This window comes from Falco naumanni, chromosome 3, assembly GCF_017639655.2.
Source record: "Falco naumanni isolate bFalNau1 chromosome 3, bFalNau1.pat, whole genome shotgun sequence".
NCBI classification, from domain to species: Eukaryota; Metazoa; Chordata; class Aves; order Falconiformes; family Falconidae; genus Falco; species Falco naumanni.
Genome location: NC_054056.1, coordinates 53,597,511 through 53,614,535, shown reverse-complemented (window position 1 = coordinate 53,614,535; position 17,025 = coordinate 53,597,511). Strand labels below are relative to the sequence as shown.

The 17,025-nt window shown below is 42.4% G+C and overlaps 1 long non-coding RNA gene across 1 annotated transcript in view; it reads left to right on the top strand.

The window, feature by feature from the left end:
• Positions 1–920: 920 nt before the first annotated feature.
• LOC121084497 overlaps positions 921–17,025 on the top strand; it is an 18,546-nt gene continuing 2,441 nt past the window's right edge. Inside the window, exons 1-3 of the long non-coding RNA XR_005826754.1 lie at positions 921–931; positions 11,790–11,798; positions 16,609–16,612. This is a non-coding gene — a long non-coding RNA (uncharacterized LOC121084497). The remainder of the gene's footprint in view (positions 932–11,789; positions 11,799–16,608; positions 16,613–17,025) is intronic.

Sequence of the window (17,025 nt, the reverse complement as noted above, 5' to 3'; positions counted from 1 at the left end):
CATTTATGCAAATCAGGCTGCCTATCCAGTGTTTCAACATTTAGTAACTTGTGACTAATTCTTAATTCATTAAAGATTTTGGCACCTAATCATTTAATCACTTAGTTCACTGCACTAGTCAAATTAACCAGGACTAGAGAGGCCCCATTTCCTTACATTTCATTTTTGATTGACTATTCACATGCATCACTGTGGGACCACAATGCCAATACCTCTTCCTCAGGCAGCAGACATTATGATTTAACCACAGGAAAAATCATCATTCATGTAGCCACAAGGCAGTAAAAGACCACAAGAGGTCGGCTACTTCCCTGCTTCAAGGCCAGGGAAAATCACACCTAAAAATAAACTCTCTAACCTAAAGACCTTTGGCTGTGGCAGCTCCACAACCACTCAGGCAGCCTCTGCCATTGCTTCGTACCCTTGGTATGTTATTGCAGCATTGTTGGACTTGCAGTCCCCAAATGTCCTCTGATCTCCCGTGCAGTGACGATACTCAGTGACTCCTGCCCAGCTGTACCATCCTTCTTTTACCACCATGATAAAAGAGATCCCTATCTCAAGTTTCTCAAAATTTTTGAATTCTGCCATTGTCCTCCTGTGTTCGCACCTTCTTGTATCGAAGAAAATCTGCACAAGAGACGCCTCAAGATAGGGGAAAATTACCTGCTCCCTAATCTGGCATGAGCCACAAGTGAAGGTGTGGCTGGGTACTGCCCACATCAGCCTCCCACAGGCACTCTGTGTCCACACAGACTCTGCTTTTACACTGCTGTCCTTCAGGGCATGCATTTATGGCTTTTCCTTTGGCCACCTATTTTTACAAGTAGTGTCAAAACCTTTTTCCTGCTGCCAAAAGTATTTGACAGTAGCCAATAATTTCAAAGTTATTTAGAGGAAATAATACACACTTTTGATTCCAAAAGTTACAGTTGCTTAGAAAATCATAAGAGCAAAAGATGGGTTAATGCATTTTGCACTCACGTTAAGTAAATAATTTCTTCATTGGCTGAGCAAAATTAGATGAATCCACACCTGAATCTAACATTTTCAGCCCTGAAGCACCTATCTGTGCTATAATTCTAAAATCCTGGAATAGGATGACAATTCTTAAAATAGTGAGAGTCTCAGGCCTGGAGAAGATGCGATATTTTCTTAACACTGAGAAAAGAACTGATGAAAGAGTTACCTGTTTCACCAGAAAATACATTATGGTACTAATCATGCTTGAAGGGGTAGTGGTTTTTTATCCAGAATAACAAACCTGGTGTGAAGGTGTATTTAGTGCACAGCTTTGTTTCTGATTTGAAAAAGTTGCTTTTGTTTTGGTTTTTTTTATGGTAGAGAGTCCTGTTATTTGCACTTTGACTTCATTCCAGATCCAATAAACTTCTGATTCTCTTTTCTTACGCTCTCGAAGCGGCTGATTGAAAGGAAGGGAGAAACAACTACTCTTACTATGCCAGTACTTTAGATATGTAGAATAACCTGTAATTGACATATTTCATCACTAGAGGGAAATCCATGAGAGTGCTCCTCTCAGTAGTGCTGGTAGGCACGCTATTCTCCAAAGCGGCAAAATTTGCAACAGGCTTAAATTTGGATGCAAAACTTGTAGCCACCAAGTTGAGAGGACTGTTTTTCCTTTTCTCAGAAGGGTGCCCAGGAGAATTGTCTCTAGTTTCATCACATTCCACCAGAAAATAAGAAAGGAGAGGCTGGAGCATAAGTGTTGCTGGGAAAGAGCAAACCCCAGACTGGGCCAGCCTCAGCAGTCCAACCATCCTGCAGCAGAGTCTCCAAGCCAAAACCAGGATAGAAAGCTATCACCCCTATGAGGACACTGGGAAGGAGACAGTGAAGCCTATTTGCACCACCAGCCTTCAAACCATGGATGTTTGGAAGGAACAGCAGCATTTTGAGACACTTGTAAAAACCCTCTCCAGCTGCTCTTTCCCTAGCTAGTCTCCATCTTACACCAGAGCCCATGTTGCTGTTGACCATCAAACAAGACATTGAAGACATCTTGTTCTGTCCAGTTTTAAAGGCCTTGGACCAAAAAGCCAGTTTCGTTAACTGTCATAAATCAAAACCATGGCAAGCAGAGAGCTGGGGTGTTGTGAAGGCAAATTTATTGCATTCTGCCTCATAGCCTTGATGTCACCTGATGTATTCCTGTACTTGCTCCCTGTCTGCTACACGCACTGCAAGCTTTGGGGACATGAACACACTGGCTGTGTACATCCTTGCCTCGCTGACCCTGAGCCTGCTGGCTGCCAGCACTGCTGCCTGGGGCAGCCACTCGCTCCAGCTTCTGCCGCACACCCCGGGGCACCCGGCGCCCCAGGGGCAGAGTCCCAGCTGTCACCTTTACTCACTGATTCAGCTAGAATGTCTTATGGCAAATTTCATACTGATGTTTTCAGGGAAAATTATATCCTTAGTGTGGAGCCAAGGAGTAACCTTCTTTCAGCACTGGTTTGCATACACATATATACACGCGTACAGAGAAACTCACAGAAAAACCTCTGTTGGAAGGATCGTCCTGATCTCATCTAGCCCGATCCCTGCTTAAAGCAGGGCCAGCCTTGAAGTTAAGACTCAATGTTAACATCAGATCAGATTGTTCAGGGTCACGTCTAGTCAAGTTCTGATTATCTCCAAGGATGGAGATACATGCTCTTTCCATAATAAACAAATGGCCTAGATCCAGAGCACAGGCAGTGCAAGGACTTAACCTTTTGGAGTTTGCAAAATGAATTAAGAACACTAATGGAGGGGATCAGGTGAAACCAAAGACACTTCATCCCATTCACTAGACTCAAATCTGGGTTTGGATTATAATCTGATGTTTTGTGATTAATTTTGCTTTTCCAGTTCCAGTGTTTTACTTTCACCCTAATATCATAAAAAACATGGGTATTTTTTCCCTGAGGGAAAAAATTTAATTGTATTATATAAAGGTATGCAATTTAAGGCCTAAATTTAAATTGTATCAAGATGTTTCCTTTTAGGTTCTCTCTCACGCACAGACTGTGAAAAACTTCTTTTACTGATTAATAGACTTCTGGCAATCAAACAGTCCAAAGTTTTACTGGCAGGACTGAACTCTTTTGCTCTTTATCAATGATGAGCATTTTCAAAGAGCAGTAAAAGTAATTAGGCTTTTTAATAAATTACCGGGGGGGGGGGGGGGGGGGGGGGGGGGTGCAGGGGGGTAATCCTTTTCACTAGCTGAGAGTTGTCAGTAAGTAAACTAATAATATCAATTTGTGAAAATATAGGTTCATAAGTTTAAAAATGTTGTTGTGGCATTTGATGTGCTCCACATTTATTTTGAAAGACTATGCAAAATGTTGATATTTTGCATTATAAAGTATAATTACTTAAAAATAGGAATTGTTTTGGAAAAAGTAGCACAGGCAATGTTTTAAATACACAAAATAATTGAATAGCTACATTAAATTTTTCAGGTAAGTAGGACCCAGGTGAAATACAGGACCAGACTAGAAAACAAGAGCTGCCATAGCTTAAGCCAGATGTTTTTGACCCTGCTGAAGATCTGTCTTCACCACTGAAGGTTGCTAAGCCCATCACTGTCTCCATTCTTCACCCATCACAGTCATGGCTACTGCAAACTTCTCACTTATAAAGATGGGCTTGTACTAATATGCTGATTTGTAAATCAGCATATTAGTACAGAGCTGACACTTCCAGCAGAATGGGGCTAGATCCACCAGTACATGTCTGTCAGAGCTATTGGGCTCAGCAGCACACAACATAAGAGCATTTGTCCTTAAATAAGGAAGAAACTTCAGATTCCTTCTCCCTTTACCTGCCCCTCATCTCTTAGAAGAAAAGTTTAGCCCCACCTGTGTACATGCTAAGCCTCAGCCTCTCCATGTTCTCAAAGGATACCAAAGCTATTCCTCCCAGATCAAGCCCTCAGGACTTTAAGCAGGACATCTATTTTATGGTTCACATGATCAAATCATCAATTTTCTCAGCCTGGTTAATACTGGGACATCTCTGGATACACATACAGATGCTACCGTAGTCATTGGGGAAACTTAAGTTAGACAGAAAGATATTTTCCAGATATTAAGAGACTCCAGGGTTAAGCAACACCCAGGCATGGTTTTAAGGACCTTTAGTTTTGGACATTGGGTGACACTTTCACCCAGCTTCTGACAACATCAGCAATAGTACATCAACAGTAGGAAATAAAACAGGGTCAAGGCACAGGTCCCCACTGCACAGGTAGCTCTACACAGCTAAGGGGTCATGGATGACACAACATGCAGCAGGCAGACAACCCACAAAGGATTAGCATGTCTGAGGAGGATGGTCCCTGCTTGCTGACACAGCACCACTTCTCCCTGGAGCAGCAGGCACGTGAGACAGCATCATGCAGAGGTGACCACCAACCAGGAAAGTCACTTGTTATAACCCCAGCTGACTTCTCTCTGCTAGCCTGGGCCTCTTGTAAATTTAGATTGCCATCAGTTCCTCCTGTCCTCACTTCCAGGCAGAGCATCCAGCACATCAACCCATCAGTAGGTTGAGAAGCATGATCCTAAATCGATCCTTCAACAAGGCCTTGTTCTAATATATATATATATATATATATATATATATATTTAAAAGTTACCCTGAAATCGTAGCCCAAGATAGCAACTTTTTTTAAAAGCAACCAAAGAGTGTCAGAAGCGCCCTATCAAACCCCATTTCAGAAAACATGGAGTCTGAAACATACAGCAATAAATTCAAAGCTTCCTCAGACCTCAACCCAACATAAAAACTATCTCTACCTGCATCACCCCCCTCCCAAATTGTCAAATCCCTTCCAAACCCACAAAGAAATTGTATTCATTCTAAACAGCTCAAAACCATAAATGCCCTCCAAAGTATCCCCCACTTAGAAAACAGGCTGATCAACAAATGAGACTGTGGATAAAGTTAGGAAAACAAGTTACTGAAACAATAGCCAAGACTGTTGTATGTTCATTATGAAATGAATGAATCATAGAATAGAATCATAGAATTATAGAATGGTTTGGGTTGGAAGGGACCTTAAAGATCACCTAGTTCCAACCCCCTGCCATGGGCAGGGACACCTTCCACTACACCAGGTTGCTCAAAGCCACATCCAGCCTGGCCTGGAACACTTCCCTAGGGAATCTGTTCCAGTCCCTTGCCACCCTCACAGTAAAGAATCTCTTCCTTATATCATCTAAATCTACCCTCTTTCAGTTTGAAGCCATTGCCCCTTGTCCTATCGCTACATGCCCTTGCAAAGACACTCTCCAACTTTCTTGCAGGCCCCCTTTAGGCCCTGGAAGGTGGCTATAAGGTCTCCCTGGAGCCTTCTCTTCTCCTGGCTGAAGAACCCCAACTCTCTCAGCCTGTCTTCACAGGAGAGGTGCTCCAACCCTCTGATCGTCTTTGTGGCCCTTCTCTGGAATTGCTTCAACAGGTCATCTTGTCTGAATCATCCTCCCTTCCTGCCCAACAGTATTAAAAATTAGTGTCTGCAAAACCTTGGCCACCGAACCCATAAAGGATCACATGCTTCTTTGCAAAGTTGACATGGCAAGGGTATCCCAGCACAACCCATGGTGAAATTAAGCCGAAACAGAGAGAAAAGAACATCCTCTGGTATTGCCAAAACAAAATTTACCTTGCCACCTCTGACCTAGACCAGCATTTTCCCAAACGTTTCCAGCCCTCTCTGCCTCTCTTTGAGGCCACCATGGTGACTCCTGACACCGGAGAGCTGAAAGCGCTGGGGTTTCAGGCATGGACCTCAGGCCAAGGTGACAGTCTGGCTTCAGACAAGGTCCCCACCACCATGGGAGTCCACTGCCCCACTGCCAAGGACAAGGCAAGGGGTGGGGGTACAGTGCCATAACCCAAGGGAGGCACCAGGGGTCTACCAGCAGGCTGACACCTCACAGGTCTCTGGACAAGCCTGAACTTGCTTTCTTGCAAGGACTCCTGCACTAGTACCCTGTCCCATGGGGGACAGGCATGCTGGGTCATGGGCTCATCCTGAGAGTAAGGTGGAGGTCCAGGAAGAATTCTGAGGCTATGTGCACGTGGGGCCATGGGCTCAAGGTGGGGTTTCAGACCCTGTGAAGCCCAATGCAGGAAGGGGACTGAGCTGGCAAGGTTTCGCTGGGCTGAACTGAGAGCTACTCTCCACGTTCCACACCATGACATTTCAGCACTTGAGGCTACATGGGATGCCTAGACCAGGATTAGGTCTGGGATAACTTTTCAGGACAGCATGAGCACCCAGGTATATAAAATGGGTTCTCCAGGACACACTGCCGGCTGCAGCCTTGTAAAGACAGCACAGCTGTTGCAGGTAACGGGACATAGGCTTTGCTCTGACTTTGCAGAGCCTCAGGTTGGAGGTTTATCAGTCTTGCTTTGACTGAATTTGTCTAGACCTGTTCAAGGCTTTCCTTTTATGTGGTTTGATTTGTTACCGTAACAGCTATTTTTCTAATGACTAGGTAGCTATGCGTAACTTGTTTTATCTTCATACGGCATAACCATAGCTTTTATACAGATAGTAGTAACATGCAGCTGTTCTGTGCAACATGAAATATTTAAGACTTTAGCAGAATGATGTAATGCAGGCCTGGTATGAGAGAAGAGTCCCTAAAGGTGGGCTCCCAAGAGGTGGTGTAGAGGAGTACAGGAACAGGATGATGGAGATGGCACATGGGCTAATGCTGAGGGCTGGAGGGTTATAACCCACACACAAGGTCAGCAAAGGAAGTTGTAAAAGAAGAGGCTCGAACTCTTATGGGTTACTCTAGGTTTGCAGTTTTAATCGGTCCAGCAGCGTTGGGTCACCTCCGCAGACAGTGACAAGCTTACAAGATTTTCAGCTCTACATTTATAGTCTCTACAAAGCATTACCTAATCTATTGGTTTCAAACAAGTCTTTTATTAGTCATTATCTTGACAGTCGGTTTCACAAGTTGTTCTATATCTTGACCACTTCGCTTTTTTACTTTTTCTTTCAAGGATGATCGCTTCAGGTTCTGCACGTCTCAGTTCTGAGTAATCACAATAGACAATCTCCACCATCTCAGCCTCCTAGAGGTCAGGGTCTTCTGTTCTTAGAAACTTCTTTGAACTGTTGAGTACAGTCTTACTAATATTAAACTTTCATTGTCTAGCATCTATTTACCGACCGCACTTGCAGTCCTGGTCTGGGGCTATACAGGGGACAAAAGCTGAGGTACACAGCCTACAGTAGCATTTTCCTCCAACAAAGTACAGATCTGGGAGATGAATGAAACCTGTCTTAGGAGTAAAAAAGAGTTATAAAAAGACTAAAGAACAAGTTTCTAACATAGGTAAAATGCACCATTTATAGTAAATTCACACATAACATAGAATCGTAGACTGATGAAGAAAGAACAAAACATAAAAAGTGTTGGGAAACATAAATATGACCTTAAGTGGATCCTAGAGGAGGAGGAAGAAATCACCACCACCAGACTCATCCCAGAGAAGGGCTCTCTCGCTGTTGCCTCACCATACCTGCTCCCCCCAGGCTGAAGCCATTGACCCAGAGGAGCAGCAGAAGGGTGAGTGGGACACCAGTGGCAAGGGGTAGAGCCTAGACAGCACATGAGTAAGAGTTTTGACTATTATTATTACTGAGGCTTTCCATAAATAATAATATCCCTAAATTTTTCCTCCCTGCTTACCGTTTTGAAAAACAAACAAAAAAAATAATCTGCAGAATTATTTTTTTTATTAGACTGCTAAGACTTCAGTTACACTAACACTAACCTCTTGGCATCCCCTGCCTTCCCCCCATAAGAAGATATTGAACGTCACAAGGCTTGTACAAACATGGATGTATTTAGGCAAAGAGTGGCAAGGGCTGCTAGACTCTGGCTATGAACTGGAGTCAGAGTTTGGTTTAAAGTTGGGTTCATAGCGCGGGTTTGAAGGGCTCTTCCAGAAAGCATAGAACTTGGCCTCCAGAAGGTCTGTCAGGTGGGGCTGAGCTACACCAATGTCATTCACTGCAATCCCTTCACATCTGTAGCTGTATTTTTGCAGGCATCCCTAACTCTAGCAAAAGCATCAATCCTTGTTCGGTGACCCTGTGCAAAGGCAGAGCTCAGTGACCCATGCAGGCACCAGCTGACAGTTTAACCTGCCACCACCTTTTTTAACCTATTAGTTGCCTTGGTGCATCCCAAATCCAAACTGTGGCCAGGCTGCAAGTGAGGATGATGGCTTGGGCTTGCACGCACGTGTGAACAGGAGTAGGCTGGAGGTGAGCCTACCTGATATTGCCAGCACTCCAGCAGCTTCACATCTCCTCTGTGGCTGTTGCCTAAGTCTGAGAGCTTGAAGCTTGCTTGGCAAAGGGTCATGCTGGGCCAACAGGCAGGGAAAAGGAAAGAGGCTGCCCATGGAGAGCCCAAATCAGTTCACTCTCCCCAGGACAGTCTCACCTTTCCCTTGCTTCCTGCTTTCTGGTGTCTCTGGACTTGTCTTGGTCTCGGGGAATGCATTACTCTGAATGCTTTTTCTTCCAGTTTGGATACTGGACCATGACAATGGTTCTTAGGAACCAGAAATAGTTAATTAAGCAGTGAACCTCTGAATGGGGTGTTCATGCAACAGGATCAGTTTAACTCTTTTGCCTTGGACTCTGTCCCAGGACTGTTGCCTCCACACAGTCCAGAAGGACACAGTCAAAGTTCAAGTAAACAAAACATTATTGGTCTGCTTGGGCAACTGAGAGGAAGAGGAAAGATAAACTGCCTGGATAACCGTAAAAAGATTGATTGTTGCACGGCAAGGGTAGAGACATGAAAAGAGGTTTATCCAAGTTTTGCACTGAAAAAAGAAAAGACATCAAGAGCAAAGCCTTTCCCACTTATGTTTACATGAAAATTATTCATAGACACTGAGTTAAAAAAATTATTGAATGAGTAGGAAGGAAAAGCTTTTTATCATTTTTCCACTCTTTTAAAAGGAATCAAAACCAGATGTAAAGACTCTGCTTACTTGGAAAAAAAATAGTTAATCACCTTATATTCTTTTCTGTTCATACACAAATAATTTAAGACTAAGGCTAAAAACTATTTTAACCTATCAATACATTGGGGAAAAAATAGATCTTAAGGGACTTTCCACCTTCTTTCATCTTTGGAAGTTTTAGTAAATGGTATTTTTTACTGCAGAAAAGACAATACTGCTGTCATTTAAGATGTCAGCTTCGTTGCGTCTCTCCACTTAGGTCCACAGCCTGACATAACTATATTCCTCATCACCACAGAAGACCTTTTTGATGGTTAATCAACAAGATTACTGCAAGGATTCCAGCATATGCTGTTCCCTTAGCACGACTTTATGATGCCTTACTTCTAAGGTCACTGAATTTCTTTTCATTAACATGAAGTTGCATAACACAGCTAATCCTGACACACCTTCAAAAGAAACACCCCAACAGCCTCTCACGGCCCCCCAGTTCGCTCTGAGAACTTGGCAATCTTCCAAGGTATCTGTGAAAGCAGCCATACTAACAGAAGAAAAAGAATTACGGAAACACAATAGGCAGCCCTAAAACATCACCTTTATGGTCCAATCCTCCACAGCGAGGCATTTGTTTAAAACCCCTCAGCTGTAGCTAGTTAAACCCTTGGCCACCGAGGGAGTCAGTAAGTGCTTTACACCAACAAGCCAACGCTGGCAAACATTGCAAAAACACACATGAATATAAAATCTCCTCTTCTGTGGTGGGTGTTCAGCATTTGTTCCTCCTCTGAACCTGGAGTGCTTAAAAGTTAAACTCCACTAAGAATGAATGAATCATCCAAAAATCCCCTTGAGTGCAGACCAAGCCCCTCCACCTCCCAGAGCTGTTATTTCAGCAAGGTCAGTGGGAGTCAGCCTGAACTTACGGTCAAGCAGCATTTGGCTGAACTGTTTTTTTAAACACACTGAGATTTCTTCTGCCTCTGCCTAACTTTCAGTTAAAGGCATAGTAAAACTGGGGGAGTGGGACTGAGCAGGGTATTTATACCAATCCTCCAGCTGCCCCTGCCTGTGGCTTGTTCTGCATCACCCACGCTGGGGAGGGAAAAAGCTTTGAAGGAAGAAAACACAGCAGCAGCATTTACAAAAGCCAGGTAACCCCATAAGGTACATATTTTTGTAACGTTATCTTGACAAAGGGAAAAATTAATAGCTCATCTCAACCTTTTTGAAAACCTTTTGTTCCTCACTGGTGATGTCTGGCAGCAGAGCAGCTCTGTGTTTGGACTGAGACCTGCGTCTCGGCTGGATTTTGGCACAGCTACAAAATCCAGACATGGGTTTTGCTCCACAGAAGTAGGCATTAAGGACTCAGGAGAGAAGGTGGAAGACAGGTCTTCATTCTTAGGTAAAAATCTGAACATTAGTTTTCAGAAAGAAAAGGCGTTTTCAGTGCTCAGCTCTCATGGATGAGCAGATAAGCCTGAGAACTGATTTTTTTTTTTTTTGAGAGTTTTTCTTTTTCCAGTTGTTAACATATATCTACACATAAGCACCGAGATAAACAATAAGGAAGACATCTAGGTCCTTTCAGCAGCATGAAACTATAATCCAACTGGTTTTCAGCGTTAAGCAACATTAAGATTTACCTAGCTCAGTAAATCTGTTTACTTTGCTCAAGTGCTTCTACTAAATGCCATGCCTCCATGGCTGTTCCTCTGAGCACAGCCACCTCAGCACTAGGTTGCAAGAGCCTCAGGGTATAGGTGGAACAAGTGGGTGAAGGTGGCCTTGTTTTACCAGCACGAGGCCTCCCATGAATGCAGCTTCACTGGTACAGAACAACTTTAAACTGAGGCAGTGGTACCTGTTTTAGAGGGATCAGCCTGGTCAATGCAACAAAGCACCACCAAAATGCTCTGGAGCACAGATGCCCTCTGACACCTGAGGATGCTTTGGCAGCTGGAACGTGGTGGTTAGCAGGGTACAGGAGCTGCAGCGTGTGAGGACTGGGGCAGGAAGACTGTCACGACCCAAAGATAACTCTGGAAATTCTCCTTTAGAAAATGGGCACCAGCAATGGGTTACAGGACACTCAGACGGTGGCATAAGAAAAGTAACTCTTATTGAGAAGAATTTCTCAGAGTTTTCAAATCCATGTGCTTTGTCTTTGATGCCCAGTGCCTGGAGCAAACCTTACTTTTATTTTACCAATTAAAACTTGTTAGACTTGCACTTCCTTATTCTTTTCTACTGCCAGCAATTTAAGGGGACTTGATGGGTCCCATACACTATTTCAATTTTACTACAATACTTCTAATCTCTGAACTGCTTGGTGACATGGTGACTCACAATATCATTAGAAACTGGAGAAACTTTTGGATGCAAGCTTCAATATTTGAAATACTACAGTTAAAAAAATAAAAAGTAATATGCTTGCAAACTTTTCACTTGTCTTTTAGAGTGGAAATCAAATCAAGTTCTGACCTTGTGAAGTCATTGAATGTACCCTGTGAAGTTTCTATTACTAGGGCAAAGATACGAAATGCCTGCACTCTGACTTGGCCACTAAGACTCAAACTGTTTCATGAAATGGAGAAATGAGGAGGAGGATGATAACCAGGGTACACAGCGTATCTTTTGCTAATGCCTTAGCCACTTAAAAAAAAGCCACTAAAACTTGTTTTTATACTACCTTGTATTTATATGGTTTATAGTGCAACACATTGATCAAGATGACGCCTGTTTTGTTTTACTCGTAGGAGACAAAATTTGTCAGATGCTGAGCAGCTACTCGAATGGATTTGTGGTCTACACAGAGCTGATTTATGCAACAAGATGCTAAAAAAATGTGTATGCCTAAGCAAACATGTTTCTGGAGAAAGGCCATCCTTATTTCAGAGCATTTTGGCAGCACTTTGTTGCGTAGACTGGATTGATCCCTCTAAAATGAACACTGTTGCCTCAGTTTATTTAAAGTTTTAAATTAAAAAAGAATTTTTATGATATAACAATCTACTTTCTGTGGAAATCCTGTTTTCTTCATGATATTCCTGGTCACTGATCTCCAAAGGTAACAAAAGTAATGTCACAGCCAGGATACAATCAATGAACAGTAGAACTTGTAACATTCATATGATGCTTTAAAAACATAGAATTTCTTTTTCATTGTGTTAATAAAGAAAAGTATTAAAGTGAATTTAGCCTTCTTCTAATAGCATGGTATGAATGGACACAGAATGAGATTATTAAGGGAAGGTTTACCCAGAAGGCAGGATGACTAGAGCGCAGAGTTTGCCAGCAGAAATAGCATACTGAGTGGCATAGCTACTCCCCTTGCTTGCTTTTAACTAACACTCCATAGCATGGCACACAGTCACAGTTCATCACAACATTCACACGTGGTGTTTCATTTTGTGATTAGTTTCAAGACAAAGTTTGTAGCCTTAATTCATTCCATACTTCAGATTTCTTAATTGTTCTCGTAGTTTACATAGTGAACAAAAAAATTTAACGCTGACATGTACAAATCTGTATTTATAAGGGAATTTAGACTCATCTGCTTGCCTGCAAGCCCTGTTACTGATACCCTTTTTGGCAGTGTTATTGGAACTACTGAGAACTCCAAACAACGTCAGAATCTGCTTGCACTAGAGATTTTACATGAGACTGAAGCCCCTGCACTAATAGGTTTAAAATATGTGGATTTTTTAAAGTACAAAAAGAATGTAGTTTGGTGACTTGTTAATAATGTTAAGCCTTTTTTTTTTTTTTTTTTTTTTTTGAGTTCATATTAGCAGTTGGGAGCAAGAAGGCCAGCTATTTTTAAGCGATTCATAATGAGCTTGTGCCAGCTTCAAGAACAAACCGATCGGTTCCCACATGGAAGTGCACGACAAGTCTGGAGCTGCATGCTCGTGCTTCATGCAAACCAGTAGCAAGGCACAGTGGAAACCAGTAAGGTTACGCCTACGGGAATGATGCAGACTCATCCAAGCTTGCTCTAAACTAGGCTAGAGTTCACCCAGGCTGTAAAACTTTGTCCCAGGAACCAGGGTAAATGTTCCAAGTTCATCTGTTCCAGTAGAAAAAACAACGCTGGATTCATAGCAGAGAGAAGAGAGTGAAACTCTCTGCAGCTTAGCAGTTAGGGCACAGAGCTCGGAAGGAAAATCCCGGGCGACAGTCCTTGCTTCACAAGCTATTTCTCTTTTCTTCAGTGACTGTTCCTACTCTCTCTCACCTGCTGATGCTTACTTGCAGACACCAACTTACTGTATGAGAAAGCGTAATTTGTTAAGAGTCTGATCCTGTTGATAGGTGTTATATGTGATCTAAGACACCAGCCTGGATCAAGAAGCTCAGGGGAACTTGAGGCAGGAAGGTCTTGTTTGGTCAGACTTGCACATCTACTAGACGTTGAGCTTCTCAGGCATGTGATCATATACCCTTCAGCAAAGATGCAATAAATTATCTTGCATGCAACCAAGACCAAGAGCCGCCCGCCACCAGGAGCTGCCTGGGAGTAGCTAGATAGGTTTAAATATACACACCCTACCTTGTATTCTAGCAACTTGTTTACCCCATATCCTCAGGCCTGAAGATCTCACCATGATAACAAAGTATATAATGACCTTTTTACTCAAATGTCTTTGTTACTTGATAGGGTCAAAAATTAGTTCTACAGAATCATAACAATAACAAGGTCTTCTTATTCTAATCCCTGAAGCCGTGACTGCTCAAATACCAACTTTCCTTTATTATTCATAAATTGCTTGTCCTCCTCTGATGGATGCAGAGAACATTACCCACTGACTACTACTCTGGAAATGGATCTGAATAAATATAAGTTGGGAATCAATTCTGTTTACAAATGAAAGGACATGCTTGTTTCCAGTTACCAGCCCACCAACCTGCAGACCTCTAAGCAGCAGGCTAAGCTCTGCTTTCATGTCCACCCTCAACACCTATGTAGACAATGTATTTCTTATGCTCTTAAGGATATCTCTGCAAGTCACGTTAAGACCAGACAAGTGACACTAAAAGCATCAACTGGCCTCAGAAATCTGTGATAACTGAATGTGACAGAAGAATGACCTTTCCTTATTTTCAGTAAGTCATTTAGGAAAGCACTCCCCTTGCTTGGCTTACCTGTTTTTCTCTAACCACCCCTTCCTAGACCTTGAAGCAGTTTCCAGGGACATTTTCCCACAGCTACCAGGTTAAAACCTTTTAATTTCAAACAATACAAGGCCACATTCATCCAGGACCTAAGCTGGTAGCACTCCACAGATAACAGTGGAGTGCTCTCACCCTGCAAGAGGATCAGTTGGTCAGTTTTAACCATAGACCAGGGCCTAAGGAAAAAAGCAAGGTGCTGTGGTAACTGTGCCACTGAGTCCAGTTCTTGGGCTTTGAGTGTCCAAGTGAGTTCTGTCCAAAGATACCAAAAAACCTTCGCTAAGGTTTTCCTCTGTCTTGCCTGATAGTGCTACTTTCCCCTCACTGAACAGAACTGACAGCTCTTGGCAGTCTGCTCTCTGCCTAAGTGCAGCAAAGTGCTGCACACACTGACACAGGGACAGCAATTATACTACACAGGGTAAAGGTAAAAATCCATTCCTTACACACGAGACTGCAGCACAGTCCAGTCTGTTCTACCAGCTATCCACATAGACCAGTAATTGCATTGTACATTCCCAGTTTTAGAAAGCTGGCAGAGAAAATGTCAAGGATTGTTTTATGCTCACTCTTCTCACTCTTACATGTAAGGAGATTAAGAACAAGTCTAACTAGTTTACACAAAAAAGAGAAAATCCAGCATTAATCATCTACCGAGATCCAATGTTCCAACATTTCTCATTAATTCATGTGCTTGTCTGCCCACCTATTTATAAACCAGGTCATTCAAAACTCGAAATGTTTCAACACATAATTAATTGATCATGACAAGGAATGTAATATAGTATGCAAAGAAAGTAAAACACAAATATATGATCCATTAGTTACTAGCTTCACCTCAGATCTGGTCAGGCACCAGAGCTCAGCATACAAGAGGATAAGCTTCCTGCCGCTCCTTGTTCCTTACATGCTGTTTCTGAAATCCTTTTCTACATTCAGGAGAAAATGCCGTAATACTGTTATGTTCTACGTGTTTTGTATGGCACTCTGAGCTTCAGTTAATAACCATCATTGTCAGTTTTGCAGAAAATACAGTAACAATTTTGCTCAAAATGGCAAAGAATTTATAAGCATTCATCTACCCTCGGTAGTCAAACATTCAGAAAATAAAAACAATAGCACCTTCCCATTTTTTTTGCCTCTGAAGAAAACTTATGATCAGCTTCCATTTCCCTAGCTTTTACCCCCTTGCCTGTTCCTCTCCAGCATTCTGCAAAATCCTGGCTGCAGCACAGCACTTGGAACAAGAGACAGGCATTGGACCAGTGTGCCAAAGCAAGTGAGCAAGAGAAACGGACAGCGCACAATTTTCTCCTCATTGTAGCCCAGGGAGCAAGTGAACAAGTTGTGCTGGCTTTACTCCAGAGACACCACGAGGAAGCCGAGGCTGTCTCCATTTGAGGGAACTCTCTGCCACTATTGCATCCTTGTGAACAACAGAGGATAAGGAAATGAAGGCCAAAAATGTAGTGCTCAAATAATTTAAGGCAGTATAAGCACTGTGAGGTTGTACAAGTAGATGTGACATCTGATTTAAAGCATTAACCACCAAAAGCAGCCTCTCCAAATAAAAATTAGTATTAAAGTTAATTGCCAGACAGTTAGGGCAAATGCCTTCAGATCAGATCTGGCCACAAAAGATTTTGTTCTAAGAAGAAAGCAAACTATTCTTTTCTTTTTTGCTATCAGACTGTAAAAACATTGACTATCCTTAATTCACTTGACTCCTTTTTCAATAGCATACTCACTCACTCCACACCCATATACCTTTTCTCTTCCTCTTATATTCATAATCAAAAGCTAGTCACACAAAAACTCATCACACAAAACCTCCTGTGTGACCCTCTATGGAAAACAGCTCTAACCTTAGGGTATTAAAAAGGAAAATCATAAGCCTGATAACATTTTTAGTTTACAGCTTTATCAGTTTACATTCAAAAATCTGAAACAGCCACATCCATATCTGAGGAGCAACTGACATCAGCACTGGTGAAGGGAATATCGACAGACCAGCCACAGGGAACGAGCAGTGTACATCTACCTACATCGGCATTTTAAGTTGCATGAGTTTTTGAAGCACGGCCTACTCATCCCCGCTCAGCGTGCTTTTGGTTCACGTTGTGGAAGTTCCCTGCATGGGTCAGCTCAACTGCTTTTAGGTGGGACTGAGCTTGCACAGGTACTCCATGAGACTGCATAAATAAACACCCAGTATGTGGGACCCAAACACACCTATACCATACTAAAACTCTCCAAACATACACATTGTAGAAAAAAGGCCTTTCGCAGCAAGTGTTTTCTCTTCATGACCCATTCTGATTGCACTGCCCTGTCCGCTGCTGGGGTCATAATTATCAGTCTGACATTCTCGGGGTGAGGGGGGGTGGGCGTAGCAGGGGGAAGAAAGGTTAAACATTCTGAAGTTGCTGGGCTTTTCCCTTCACCTAGATATGTGAACACAGATGTTACTTTAAAAAGTAACAGAAAATTCCACACTTCAGACTTGATTTGTGAGTTTAAATACCAACTCAGAGTTAATATATACCTTTTAAAGGTTATCTGTAAAAAAAGAAAGCCAGCAAAACCTGAGGTTTTAAACTCTACTTCACCACATTCAGAGGAAAAGCTAGGGCTTTTCCTAGACACAATCGCAAATACCTCCATTTATACTGCAGGATAAAATTTCCAAGGTAAAGAAATTGATGGGATCTACTGTAAGTGTACATGTACCTTCTGTAAACCAAGTCTGACAGAACACATGAGTATAAGTGTAACAGAAACTAAACACTTTCACAGGTGAAACTATACAAGATAACCTTA